This window comes from Macaca mulatta, chromosome 1, assembly GCF_049350105.2.
Source record: "Macaca mulatta isolate MMU2019108-1 chromosome 1, T2T-MMU8v2.0, whole genome shotgun sequence".
Classification (NCBI taxonomy): domain Eukaryota; kingdom Metazoa; phylum Chordata; class Mammalia; order Primates; family Cercopithecidae; genus Macaca; species Macaca mulatta.
In genome coordinates this window covers 216,705,502-216,717,726 of record NC_133406.1, presented here as the reverse complement: position 1 = coordinate 216,717,726, position 12,225 = coordinate 216,705,502, and the positions used below count along the sequence as shown (strand labels likewise).

At 46.6% G+C, this 12,225-nt stretch overlaps 1 long non-coding RNA gene across 1 annotated transcript; it reads right to left on the bottom strand.

Annotated features, from left to right (window-relative positions):
* Positions 1 to 3,354: 3,354 nt before the first annotated feature.
* LOC144335238 (uncharacterized) lies at positions 3,355 to 9,974 on the bottom strand. The gene is made up of 2 exons (XR_013405911.1): positions 9,874 to 9,974; positions 3,355 to 7,824 (listed from the first exon to the last, which is right to left on the bottom strand). It is a non-coding gene; the product is annotated as an uncharacterized LOC144335238 (long non-coding RNA).
* Positions 9,975 to 12,225: the final 2,251 nt, after the last annotated feature.

Genomic DNA, 12,225 nt, shown 5'->3' with positions numbered 1-12,225 from the left:
TTGAACAACAGTGTGAATACCATGAGCTGTACCCTTAAAAATGGTTAAAACGATCAATTGTATGTTATGTATTATCACACAAAAAAAAGAATGTTAAAAAAGAGTTCATTCTTCACGGTAGTTATATCTAAATGAGGGTGCTCTGTTTGGGGACTCTCTTCCATGCAGTAACTTTAGGGACCCACTTTTTTGGCATCTTATGCCTCTGCCAGCCATCTTCAATGCGTGGCTCCCATTGCCAGCCTAGAGCAGGTGCTGCAAACTATCCCCCTGGGCCAAATCCAGCCAGCAGCCTGTTTTGTATAGCCCTAGACCTAGGAATGGTTTTACATTGTTAAAGGGTTGTGACTAAGGCAGAGAAAGAGAGGAGAGGAAGGATGGAGCTAGGAGAAAGGAAAGGGAAGAGGAAAGAGAAAGAGAAGAAGATATGATGGAAACTATTTGTGGCCTGCAAAGCTGAAAATATTTAGTATCGGATCCTTTACAGAAAACATTTGTTGGCTCCTGCCTTAGAAACATTTCTATTCTAGGGAGCTGAGTGGTCCACATCACCTACATACATATTCCATTGCCTGGAACTATCATGTGGCCATGCCTGACTGCAAGGAAGTCTGGGAAATATAGTGCAGCTGTGTGCCCAGGAAGAAGAGGAAGTGAGCTTGGTGACCATCTGCCAGTCATGACGGTGATGAACATCATGGTTGTCTCTCGCTGTTTCATCCAGTGGAGGAGTCTTCCTCAGCCCAGATTAGTCCAAGCCACTCATAGTGATTCCCTCTCTAGTGACTGGTTAAGGAACCTAGGCTGAAGCTGGCAGAGAATGGCGTTCCTTGGGCAACAGTTACGGGCTCAGCGGTGGGCAGGGGACCCTGTCCCAGTCAGACTGAAAATAACTTTTGTTTGACGGTTGAGGAAGAGGCACTCTCTCTTCCTCCAGCTGTGAAGAAGAAAGCATGTGGCCAGAGGAAACACTAAAATCAGAAGGTGACCATCCTTCAAAGGTTGCAGAAGGAACCAGCCTTAGGCGGGACCAGCACTGTGCCCTGCAGAGCAGAAAGACAGGAAGAAGCTGGGACCCCACAGGCTCTGTGGGGCTGCTACAGGACCAGCCCTGAGGCCTGCCCAGCCTCTGGACTTCCAGTGATGAGGCCCATAAGATCCCTCCTTGTCGAGGCCACTTTGAGTCACAGTTTCTATTACTCCCAGCCAGAGCACCCTTGCTGATCTGATGGCTTCTAGAACAACCTTGTCAATGGTCAGAAACCCCTCAGAGCCCGCCCTCTCTCCCTGGTTAACAGGTAGAACTGCTGTCAAGGTTTTTCATGTATGACTCCCAAATTTGCCTCTCCACATCTCCCACCCATTTTCCCACAGCGTCAGAACTGAAGGAGCCAGGAGCCTCCATTTTGAAAAGGACTTTTCATTTCAGCATCTACAAAGCTTCACTTTTGAGATTTCCCTTACAATCTGTGTTTTCATTTGCCAAACTTTTTTTTTTTTTGAGACCAGGTTTCACTCTGTCACTCAGGCTGGAGTGCAGTGGTGTGATCTCAGCTTACTGCAACCTCTGTCTCTTGGGCTCAAGCAATCCTCCCACCTCAGCCTCTCAAGTAGCTGGGACTACAGGTGCACACCACCACACCCGGCTAATTTTTGTAGTTTTTGTAGACATGGGGTCTCTCTATGTTGTCCAGGCTGCTCTCAAACTCCTGGGCTCAAGCAATCTGCTCACCTTGGCCTCCCAAAGTGCTGGGATTACAGCTGTAAGCCACTGCACCCAGCTACCGAACATTTCTAAGTTGGATTTTAAACAATTCAATTTAAAAAAATTATTATTCTTAGCAATAGTGTCCATGCACTCTTGGGTGAATCATTATTAATTTCTCCTGAGGTACCTTAAAATAAATGTATACATATGCAATTATTAACAGAAAACATGAGTCTGAACACGAACTGAAATCATCTCCTGGCTCATACTTCAGGAAACTCAGCATTCACTGATCTGGGTGGGTTTATGTTTCCTACAGGACTGGGACCCCTTGAGGGCAGGGGACACACCTTCTAAAACTCATTTATGCTTCAGAACAATTCTTTGAAAAAGGGATTCTTATCCTCTTTTGCAGATGCAGAAACTGAGGCCTCGGAGAGGTGAAGGGACTTGTCTGAGGCCACGCAGGGAGTAGATGGCAGATCCAGGGCTGAGTTCTTATTTTGAAAGTAAATCGTTCTTAGAGAAGGCCTTCAGGGACCATCTAGCACAATTCTCTTTCCTTCCCTTCCTCAGGACACTGACCCAGAGATAAGTGACTTGCCCAAGGTGCTGTAGAACCAAGCCTAGAACTTCTAGTCCAAGACTATGTCTATTGTGCCACATTGCCCACTGCAGTCCCTCTGGCTTGTTCAGAACACAGCTATGAAGACTTCACCTGATTTGTCATCTGCAGATTTTTTTTTTTTTTGAGATGGAGTCTTGCTCTGTCGCCCAGGCTGGAGTGCAGTGGCCAGATCTCAGCTCACTGCAAGCTCCGCCTCCCGGGTTTACGCCATTCTCCTGCGTCAGCCTCCCGAGTAGCTGGGACTACAGGCGCCCGCCACCTCGCCTGGCTAGTTTTTTGTATTTTTTAGTAGAGACGGGGTTTCACTGGGTTAGCCAGGATGGTCTCAATCTCCTGACCTTGTGATCCGCCCATCTCGGCCTCCCAAAGTGCTGGGATTACAGGCTTGAGCCACCGCACCTCATCTGCAGATTTTGAGGCACTAACTAGTGCCATAGCTCAAGGCCTTGTGTGTGAGTGCCTGTCAGATCTTTGTGGCTTGCTAAAGACAGCTGGACACTGGGCTGGTGCTACAGCCAGTGCCTATAATAGGAACCCTGTCATCCTTGGAGAAGCACAAGATAATCTTTCTGTTGTGGGCATATGATGTAGACTGGGGTAGTGGTGTGCTGTTCAGGAAAAAACCAACTCTGATCTGTTGCATTTGCTGATTTCTATGCTGTAGAGACTCCCACCACGGCTAGTTTTAAGCTATTACTCTAACTTTACTACATGCAGAGTTAGGAAGAGATGAACATAATGGCTCTGGAGAGCTGGTTCAAGCTGGCTTAAGCACACTCCTAGACCAGACCAACCAGAGTCTGTCTTACTAATAAGCATGACTGTCAACTGCATCACTCCAGGGGTGTCCACTGGACATGCTGTGGGCCGCTGTGGTTGTGGGTAGGCACAAGGGCAGGGTGGCCTCTTCCTCAGCCTCTGCAAGTCTCCTGACCCCCAGCCCAAGAGACCTTAAGTAAGATAGTGATGTCCATTGTTTATTAGCCACTCTCAGCTCCCCCTTTATTAACTGTCAGAATTCATTTAACAAATAATACTCTTTATTTTCAAATAGTTTCAGACTCATAATAAGTTGCATACAAAAAGAGTTCTTGCGTACCCTTCACCCAGCTTCCCACAATGATAACATCTTACACAACCAAAGTACACTGTCAAAACCAGGAAATTGACATAGGTACAATACTGTTAACTCAAAAACAGACCTTCTTTGGATTTTACAAGTTTCTACATTACATGCACTCTTATGTGTGTGTGCTCATGTTTCTCTGAAATTTTATCACATGTACAGGCTTGTATAACCATCACCACAATCAGGATACGGAACTGTTCTATCGCCCCAAATAAACTTTCAGAGCTTTTTTCTAACAAAAATGCCCAAGTATTAGAATGAAAACAGCATAGATTTTGGAGTCAGTCCTATTATTTTCAAATCCTAGTTTTTTCCACTGTGTGACCTTGGGTACATAGTTTAACCTCTCTGAGCCTTACTTTCCTCATTTCCAAAATGTAGGATTGACATAAGGACTGAATTAGAAAATTACGTCTGTAGAGTGCCAGGGATATAGTAGATGCTCAACAAGTGTTAGTTCCTTCCCAGGCTCAAAGGAAAAGTCTGGGCCCTTATTCATGCTGAAGATTCAGGGGCATTAATGAATTCTGTCTTCAAGACCCTGGGTTCCATATACTAATATAATATTTGGAGTTTCATCTCTTAGTAAGAAAACTCCAAGACCTGACATGTGGTCAGGTGTCATTTTGCTGAAACTAATGTTTGAATTCCACAAGGGAGGCTGGAGTTTGGAAGATAGTGGTTTATTTGGCTAATAAGCCTAACAAAGCCCCCAGGATCTGCATATCAGCAATGGCTTTGCCATTACCTCACTACTTGTGCTAGTTAAGTAAATGAAAAGAGAGTGAAGAAGTCTAAAAAACTGCTGGTTCCTAACGTTTAGGTGCATTCAAGTAGTCAATGCCAAACATAGGAGGAGGCTAATAATGATAGCCACATGCTGGGCACTGTTCAGGGCTTTATGTGTGTGAATTAATCAAATCTTCACAAATACCCTATAAAGTAGGTACTGTTATCGTATCCATATGTTATCATAGATGAGGAAAACCAAGTCAGCGAGAGATTAAATGATCTGCTCAGGGTTACTGCGTTAGTAAGAGGCACAGCCAGAATTTGAACTCAGGCGGTCTGGTTCTAGAGTCCACACCCAGACTGACCATCCCACACTATTCATGAGAATAAGCCCACCTCATGAATTCTGAAGAAACAACAAAGAAAGCATTAGAGAAAGTATTCCAGCTAGGGCTGCTCTAGTACATGAAAACAAGAGTTTTGATGCTCCCAATACCCTTTTATTTAGCACCTATTACGTGTATATATTGTGCTAGGTCCTGGGAATAGAATGCAGAGGAAAAGTATGCATTTGGCTCCTGCCTTGCTGGAGCCCACAATGCAGTGGTGGTGCCAGACACCAATTAAGGAATCATAAAAGTCAATATAAAATCATAAAACTACTTCAGTAGTGTGCTGAAGCAGTTCCCAGTGCTCTAAGGGCCTGTGAAGGAGGGTTTTAGTCTAGTCAGGATGGTCAGGGAAGTCATCCTTGAAGAAGAGATAAGTATGCAGACATCTGAAGGAGAAGCAAGAGTTATTCAGGCAAAGAGGGAATGAGGGCGGCACCTCTGAGAAAGCATTCCAGGAAGAGGGAGCAGGAAGTGCAAAGATCCCATGATGGGAGGAAGCAAGGGTCACTCAAGGAAGTAAAAAGAGCTGTGGCTTGAGGGGAGAGACAGGAGAGCAAGCTGTGAGAGGGCCTGGAGGGCCACGTGGGCCACAGGAAGGCTTCAAGAGCAATGGAAATCCTTCCAGGAGGTTCCAGTGTGCACTCAGGGGTGTATGTAGGACACCCAATACAGTTTGAGGAAGCACCAAAACCACTGAATTCTGACAATCCTGTGAGTGTCGTTCTCTTCCCTCTATAAATGAGAGGACTGATGATCCAGGGTCCTCAGAAAGTCTCTGCGTACAGCCCTCTATCCTGACAGCATTTCCTCACCTCTTCTTGTCACAGCCCCTTTGGAAATCTGACGAAAGCTAGTGGTAACCTCACCACCAGGAAACTGTACCCACACATTTTGAAAATCTTGCAAACACTTTCATGGGACTCATGAAACTCTTAAAACCCTCCAGACACTTAAAACTCTCCAGAACCCCTGACGAACTGATTTTAAAAGAGAATCCAAATTCCAGGAGGCCGAGGCGGTAAATGATGAATTCAAAGAGATGAACTGTCAAATGGGGGAATTTTAGGCAATAACCTAGATCAGGTCAGAGGGAGAGAAATCGGGACAGTTTTCTGTTGTGATATGAGCTCCCAAGTGTCTAGGCCCAAATGGATGAGCTATGCCATCCATCCATCCACCCCTCAAAGTATTCATGGGGCACCTCCCCACCCCCACCCCGTACCAGGTCTTGTACTCAATTCCGGGAGCACAGAGATGAATCAGACACAGATCCGGCCCTTGAGGACCCCAGTGGAAGCAGACTTAGCCACAGATAATTATTTTCAGGTTAGTACTAAAATAAAGGCAACTGCAAAACACAGAGCAAGGCCCAACAATTCTTTCCTTGCTGGGGCTTTAAAATATACCTCTTACAGATGTGAATATGGTAACAAACAACTGGAAGGAGAGTGTTATGAAACTCTTAAAGTCTTAAAGTTGCGGAGAGATTATCTTCACACTAGAAGCCCCCACTGCTCGTAATATACCTGGGGGAGAGCTGGGGAAGGAAGGAGTTGAGAATCAAGAGTTAAAGGGCTGGAAACCTTTGCATGTCCCTAGGCTGCTGACTGCCCCCTAATGACAAGCTACAGAAGGCAGGGGCCAGTCTTTCTCTTCCTCAACCATTGAAAGGGCCCATTTCATCTGGTGAAAGGTCAGCCCGGACCAAGGCATGCAGGAAGGCCAGGGCAGCATCACAGACCAGGCAGACATCAGGGCGAGATGGAGCGCTGACCTCAGGGATCCACGTGAGCCTTCCCTGCCTCACTTAAGGCCACCGGAGAGGAGGTGTGGAGTTGAGTAAAGGCCCATGTGGGTCTGTCTGTTCCATCCTCTCTTCTCACCCTTCAACCTGAATTGCAGATTACCGAAGAACTGGAAGAGGCTAAGGTTCTAGTCCTGTCGTTTTGGATCCTGGAGTTTGTGATGCGTTATCTGAGGGCGTGTGATAGTTCATTTGACAACTGATAATAGCCATTCGTCTATATGCTGGACACTGAGGTACTTTCATCTCACTTAAACCTCTTAAGTTCACAGAGCTAGAAAATAGAAGAGGAATTTGAAACCAGTGGGCCAACTCCAAGGCCTGTGCTTCCAACCACTATACTCCTCTGTCTCCCACTGAGAGAGAGCTTGTTAGAACTGTGAGTTCCTCGCAGCACTCAGTGATGGCCAGAGTGGCATTGTCCTAAAAAGCCATCTGCTCTCGTCCTTCCTGCCCCAGAGCTCCAGCAGTCTTCCCAGAGCTCTACATCCTCACCTCTTTTGCACGCTATCTTCACCTCTTTTGAGGCATCGATATTTTCTACTTTGTATTACATTTCTGCAACTGTTTTTCTCTTTCTGCAAGGAGGCAGATGCTCTTTGTGGACACGGGCACATCTGCATCATCTTGATGCCCCTCTTGGTGCTTGGGTCACGGCAGCCATCAATCGAGTCTTATCCAGACTTCCAAGTAATGCACGGGTAATTTCCACCATCTTGGTCTTGGATAGGCAATGCTGCCAAGCACACAAATTCTGTCCCAGGGCCACAGAGGACACCACTCTGGCCAGTGCCTCATAAACGTGCCTGTGAAGGACAGACTCGAGTCCATCTGCACATCAATGGCCGTGAGGAGCTGGCACATAGGGAAGAAAGCCAGGTCAAGCTGTGAACTGCAGAGGAGTCTTGGACGTTACGGGAAACGGCTCCTTCCCAGCTATAGCTGGAGCCAACCCTGTCCCCTGGGTGACCTCACAGCCCGGCCTCAGCTAATTGGCTCATGGTGATACAGAGAGGCGTGCTGGTGTAGAGGCTCTGTCCAATAGGAGAGCTCAATGTTGGACGGTGGCAAGCAGACCCAATCAGGGCGTTCCATTAGGAGCTCAGCCGCTTGGTGCAGCCTGGGACTGGAAATTTACACTCAGCCGTTAACACCAAAAGTGGTTTTTCTGGGCCACCATCCTTGCCCGTGGAGGTACGGGCACTCGCACCCACAGTCGGCTGCATGAGGCCGTTACAGGGTTGCTGCAGGGCTGGTGGCACCCCCAGGCTCTCTCTCTCTTTCTCTCTTTCTCTTTCTCTCTCTCTCTTTAAGTCCAGCTGAATATCATAGGTGCGCTCTTTGGGGTCTTGTCCCTGGAGTTTTGCTATTCCTGTTCCGTGTTGTGATCTCTGTCTCCTCCAGGAAGCTTGTTGTCACTGCATTCTGTTCCTGTAAAAAACAGAGAGACCTGGGAAATTGAATAAATTGCACAGTCACGCAGCTATCATGGAGCAGTTAGTATTCCATACCCGGTCTGTCTTACACAAGTCCACTCTTAACCACGTAAGACAAAGTAGCAGAGCTAAGGAGCAATGTTTGCTCATTCTGCCTCCCAGCAGAATTTCACAAAGCCCTTGACTCTGTGACAGCGCAGTCCTCCTGCTCATAAGATGATGAGCGGGATAGAGCACAGGTTCCCACATCTCTTGCCCGAATTACAGCATTTTTAGAAAAAAATAAGTTCAATGATCCTGGCTGGCCCTTGCTTCTTCCTCTGCATAAGATACTGACAGGACTAATGATTGTGCCTCAGTAATCTATAAACACATGTACCCTCGCACCCAAACTTTCATAAGGTTTTGCTCTAATGTAACTTCTGAGTAGGTTTGATGTAACTTCAGAGCACATGCAGAACCACCCCTATCTTCATATAAACTGGACTTAAATACTGTTTTGAAGCAGTCTAACATAAACTCTCTGAAAGACTACCAGGTTGCAATCCTCTTAATAAAACTAATTATTAGGCAGGGGACGATGGCTCACAACTGTAATCCCAGCACTTTGGGAGGCCAAGGTGGGCAGATCACCTGAGGTCAGGACTTCGAGACCAGCCTGGGCAACATGGTGAAACCCCGTCTCTACTAAAAATACAAAAATTAGCCGGGCGTAGTGACACACGCCTGTAATCCCAGCTACTCAGGAGGCTGAGGCAGGAGAATCGCTTGAACCTGGAAGGCGGAGGTTGCAGTGAGCGAGCTCGCACCATGTCACTCCAGCCTGTGTGACAGAGCGAGACTCTGTCTCAAAAAATAAAAAATAGAAAAAGTAAAACTATTTAAATGCCTGATTTTTCTTTAGTTGGCAACCACAAGGCTATAGTGTTCCCCCTAGGTGGTCTTGGAACCCACGCTGTCTTGCACAACCCAACGAAGTCTTTGTCAGCCAATGTCCCTGAGTACATCCCTCTCATCTCCAGTTCACAGGCTCAGAGAGGTGAAGTGACTTGCTCAAAACTGCACAGGCACTGAGTATCAGAACCCAGTTTTGCACCCAGGTCTGTAGGAATCCAAGGTCTTCATAATTACAGTTCAAAGTAAAACTGAGCTTCTGGTTAGAGTCTTTTGTGGCTGGATACTTCCTCAGTGTTTGCCTTGGCTCACCACAAACCTAGAAGCATAGGGAGGGCATGACATCTGTATGCTGGGGTTTGGCATAGGGCTGAGCACACAGTAGGTCATGAATACATGCAGGCTCCGTGAAAGTATTCTCTCTTGTCTCGTTGCTTCATTGCCCAGTGTCATGATTAGGTCACCCAGGAGACACAATTACCTTAGTATAAATCCATCAGTTCCTCAAAACTAGTGATTGAGAGTAAAACAATGAATGACTGGTGAGCCTATTGCTTCTTGGCAGATCCGTGGTGAATTTCTCATTAGACTTTCAAGGCTGGCAGGTCGACATAGCACGTGGGAAAGAGCACAGGCTCAGAAGTCAGAAAGGATTTCAGACCTTGCCTCTAATTTACTAACTGTAGGACTGTCTGGTTTCAGTTTCTACCATCATATGTAATAATTATCAACTTGACAAGTACACAGCACATTCATTTCCAAATGTCCATATATATATATATATATGTCAGCTAGGAAAGTTGGTCCAAAAAGAGGACTCATTCCTGGGTCTCCTAATTCGGGGTCTGATCCTTTTCTCCAAATTAATGTCTCAATCTTAGTAAGCCATACTTGGGTTCAAATCCTGGCTCTACAACTTTTTCGTTGCCTGATCTTGATTGGGCAAGGATTGCATGGAATAATTAAATATAAATATTAAGTACAGTCATGATTATAGTATAGATTGTAGTTTTCTGACCCTGCTACTGAACGTATAATCCTTGAAGGCAAGCCTTTTTCTCATTCATCTTAGTTACCCATCTAACTAAGTAGCTCTGGCCACACACACAGATACATTTACTGAGCACCTACTACATGCTGAAGCACTTACTACATGCCCACTGTGCTGAAGCTTCCATGTGCATCATCTCTTCTACTCCTCACAGAAATTCTGTGAATGGATCATATTACCCCATCTTGCAGATGTGGCAACTAAGGAACAGAAAGTTGAAGTAATTTCATTAACACAGTGCCAAGTTCCAACACAGGTCTGTCTGATTCTGGAGCCCACGTGGTTGATCGCTGTGCCACCCAGCTTTGCTGAGAAGTTGTTCAGTAACCATGATATATGGGTGATGAATTGTAGAGTTGAGTCAATCAACAGCCAGTTCAGGCAGCCAGACCTACAAAGCGTGTGATTTTGTCATCTGTGTGTTCTTACCTCCAGTGACATCTGAAAGAGGTCTTTCTCTAGTCAGGCTCTCTTTCCCCAGAGCCCTGGAGTTAGGCAGCTCCCTTGGGGCAAAAGCCTGCCTCCTGAAGCCTGGCCTGGCCCCCCAGTGAAGGCAGAGGGCTTGGCGCTGTGCTGAATGCATATTAGGCACTCAGGACACCTTGTCAGCTGATGGAAAGGTCAGTTGGTTGATGCAGAGAGCCCATGGGACACAGCCCTAGTTGTGAAACTGCTCTTAGTTTCAGAGCAGGGAGAATTTCTTCCTGCCCACCTTAGGAGGGAGGGCTGCCTCGGGGCCAAACACCGTCATGGAAATTGAGAAGCTTATACGGACAGATGCAGGTGTGGTAGGTGGTCCTGAGATTTTCCAGTCCCTTCCCCTCTCCCTGTCCTGTGAATGTCTCCACAGCCATCCTAATAATCATACGGTGCACTGGAGTTCACAACATGCTTTCACATATGTGACCCCATTTTTGAGCCTTACAGCAATGCTTTGTAGGTAGGTGTGGATGGAAAGCAGCATGGCCTGGTGGCAGAGCCCAAGTTGTAAAGTCATCAGACCTGGTCCAGATCTCAGCTCTACCACTTCATAGCCTTATGACTTTGGGAAATTTTCTAAACCTCTCTGAATCTAGACTTTCTTTCTCTGTAAAATGGGGATAAGAATAGTCTCTCTGTCACAGGGCATTGCGAGAAGTAGGTGCTATTTGTAAAGTTTCCAAGAACCCAAAAAATGAATATTTTAAAATTAGGCATGCCTTACATATTTATTAGATAGTGTGTTGCCCCTTGGATACATGACTTGCCCAAGGTCACTCAGCTTGTAAGCAGCAGAGCTGGGACTCACACTCGGTTTTCCTGGTCCTGAGGGATGGTAGCGGTTGGTGCTTATTGTATTCCAGCTGACCTGAATAGGATGGGAGAAATGTGCTTGCCTGTGTTCATATCATGCTTCTTAGGGATAGGAGTAGACATCAAGTTGGGGAGGGGTCTAGCACTCAGAGGTAGCAACATGGAAGCAGGGCGGGATGGAAGGTAACCGAGAGCCCCTCTGCTGTGCCTGGCGTCCTTTCCAGCTCCCTGCCTGAGGTCTCCTCCCTGCCTGTCCTCTGCCTGAGGTCTCCTCCCCCTGCCTGTCATCTGCCTGTTGCTGTAACTTTCCAGTGTCTTGGTGGATTTGCCAAGATGAATGCACCACACCTCAAATGAGCTGTTTGCCCAAATGATAGGATGCTCTTGGTTCATCCAATGAATGAATATTTATGAAGTCTCCACAAGGTCTACAACCCTGTAATCAGGGCTGGAGGGTGGAGATGCTGGACAACAAAAGATCTGGGCCCGCAAGGATTTTCCAATACAGCAGTGGACCCAAAAAACAGTACTGGGCGGATGTATTTCTGTGCCCTCCACCTACTTCCTAATTTATACCCACTCAGCATCAGTCCCTCCTTTTAACTCTGCACGTAGCAGGTGGAGCATGGCTTAGGTCCCCGAGGGCTGCTTGGCTGGGTGGGTTTAGAGAGAGCCAAGAGCAGACAGCTATTTAACATTCCCTGGGAGAGGTAGGAATGAATCATAGTTGTCTTGGGCGGTGAATGTCGACTGGCCCTGTCACTAATCAATACTGGGCCCAGGAGTGGTAGATTCTTGGAGAAAAGAACCAGGGCAGGGTGTCCTCTACATCCCCAGCTCTCAGGCCTTACCTAGAATGCAGCTGGCTTTCTGGGAAGGCAAGATGACAGGGGGAAGCTTGGATGCTTTGGGTCTCACATTGGAGTCTTTTCTTGAGCTTAAGGTCTTCTTTGTGCCAGCCTATCACCTCCATAGCATGTGACAAATTTAAGAATGTGCTACTTCCTAGGCCTCTGGGACCTGCTTTCTTGTCCTTTTTCCTTAAAAAGAAATGAGTCTAAACCATTTGGAAAAAGGGAAATGTAGAAAGAAGTTTTAAAACCATATTTAGATCCACCACTCAAAGCCAACCACAAGTTTTGGCGTCTTTTATTTGAA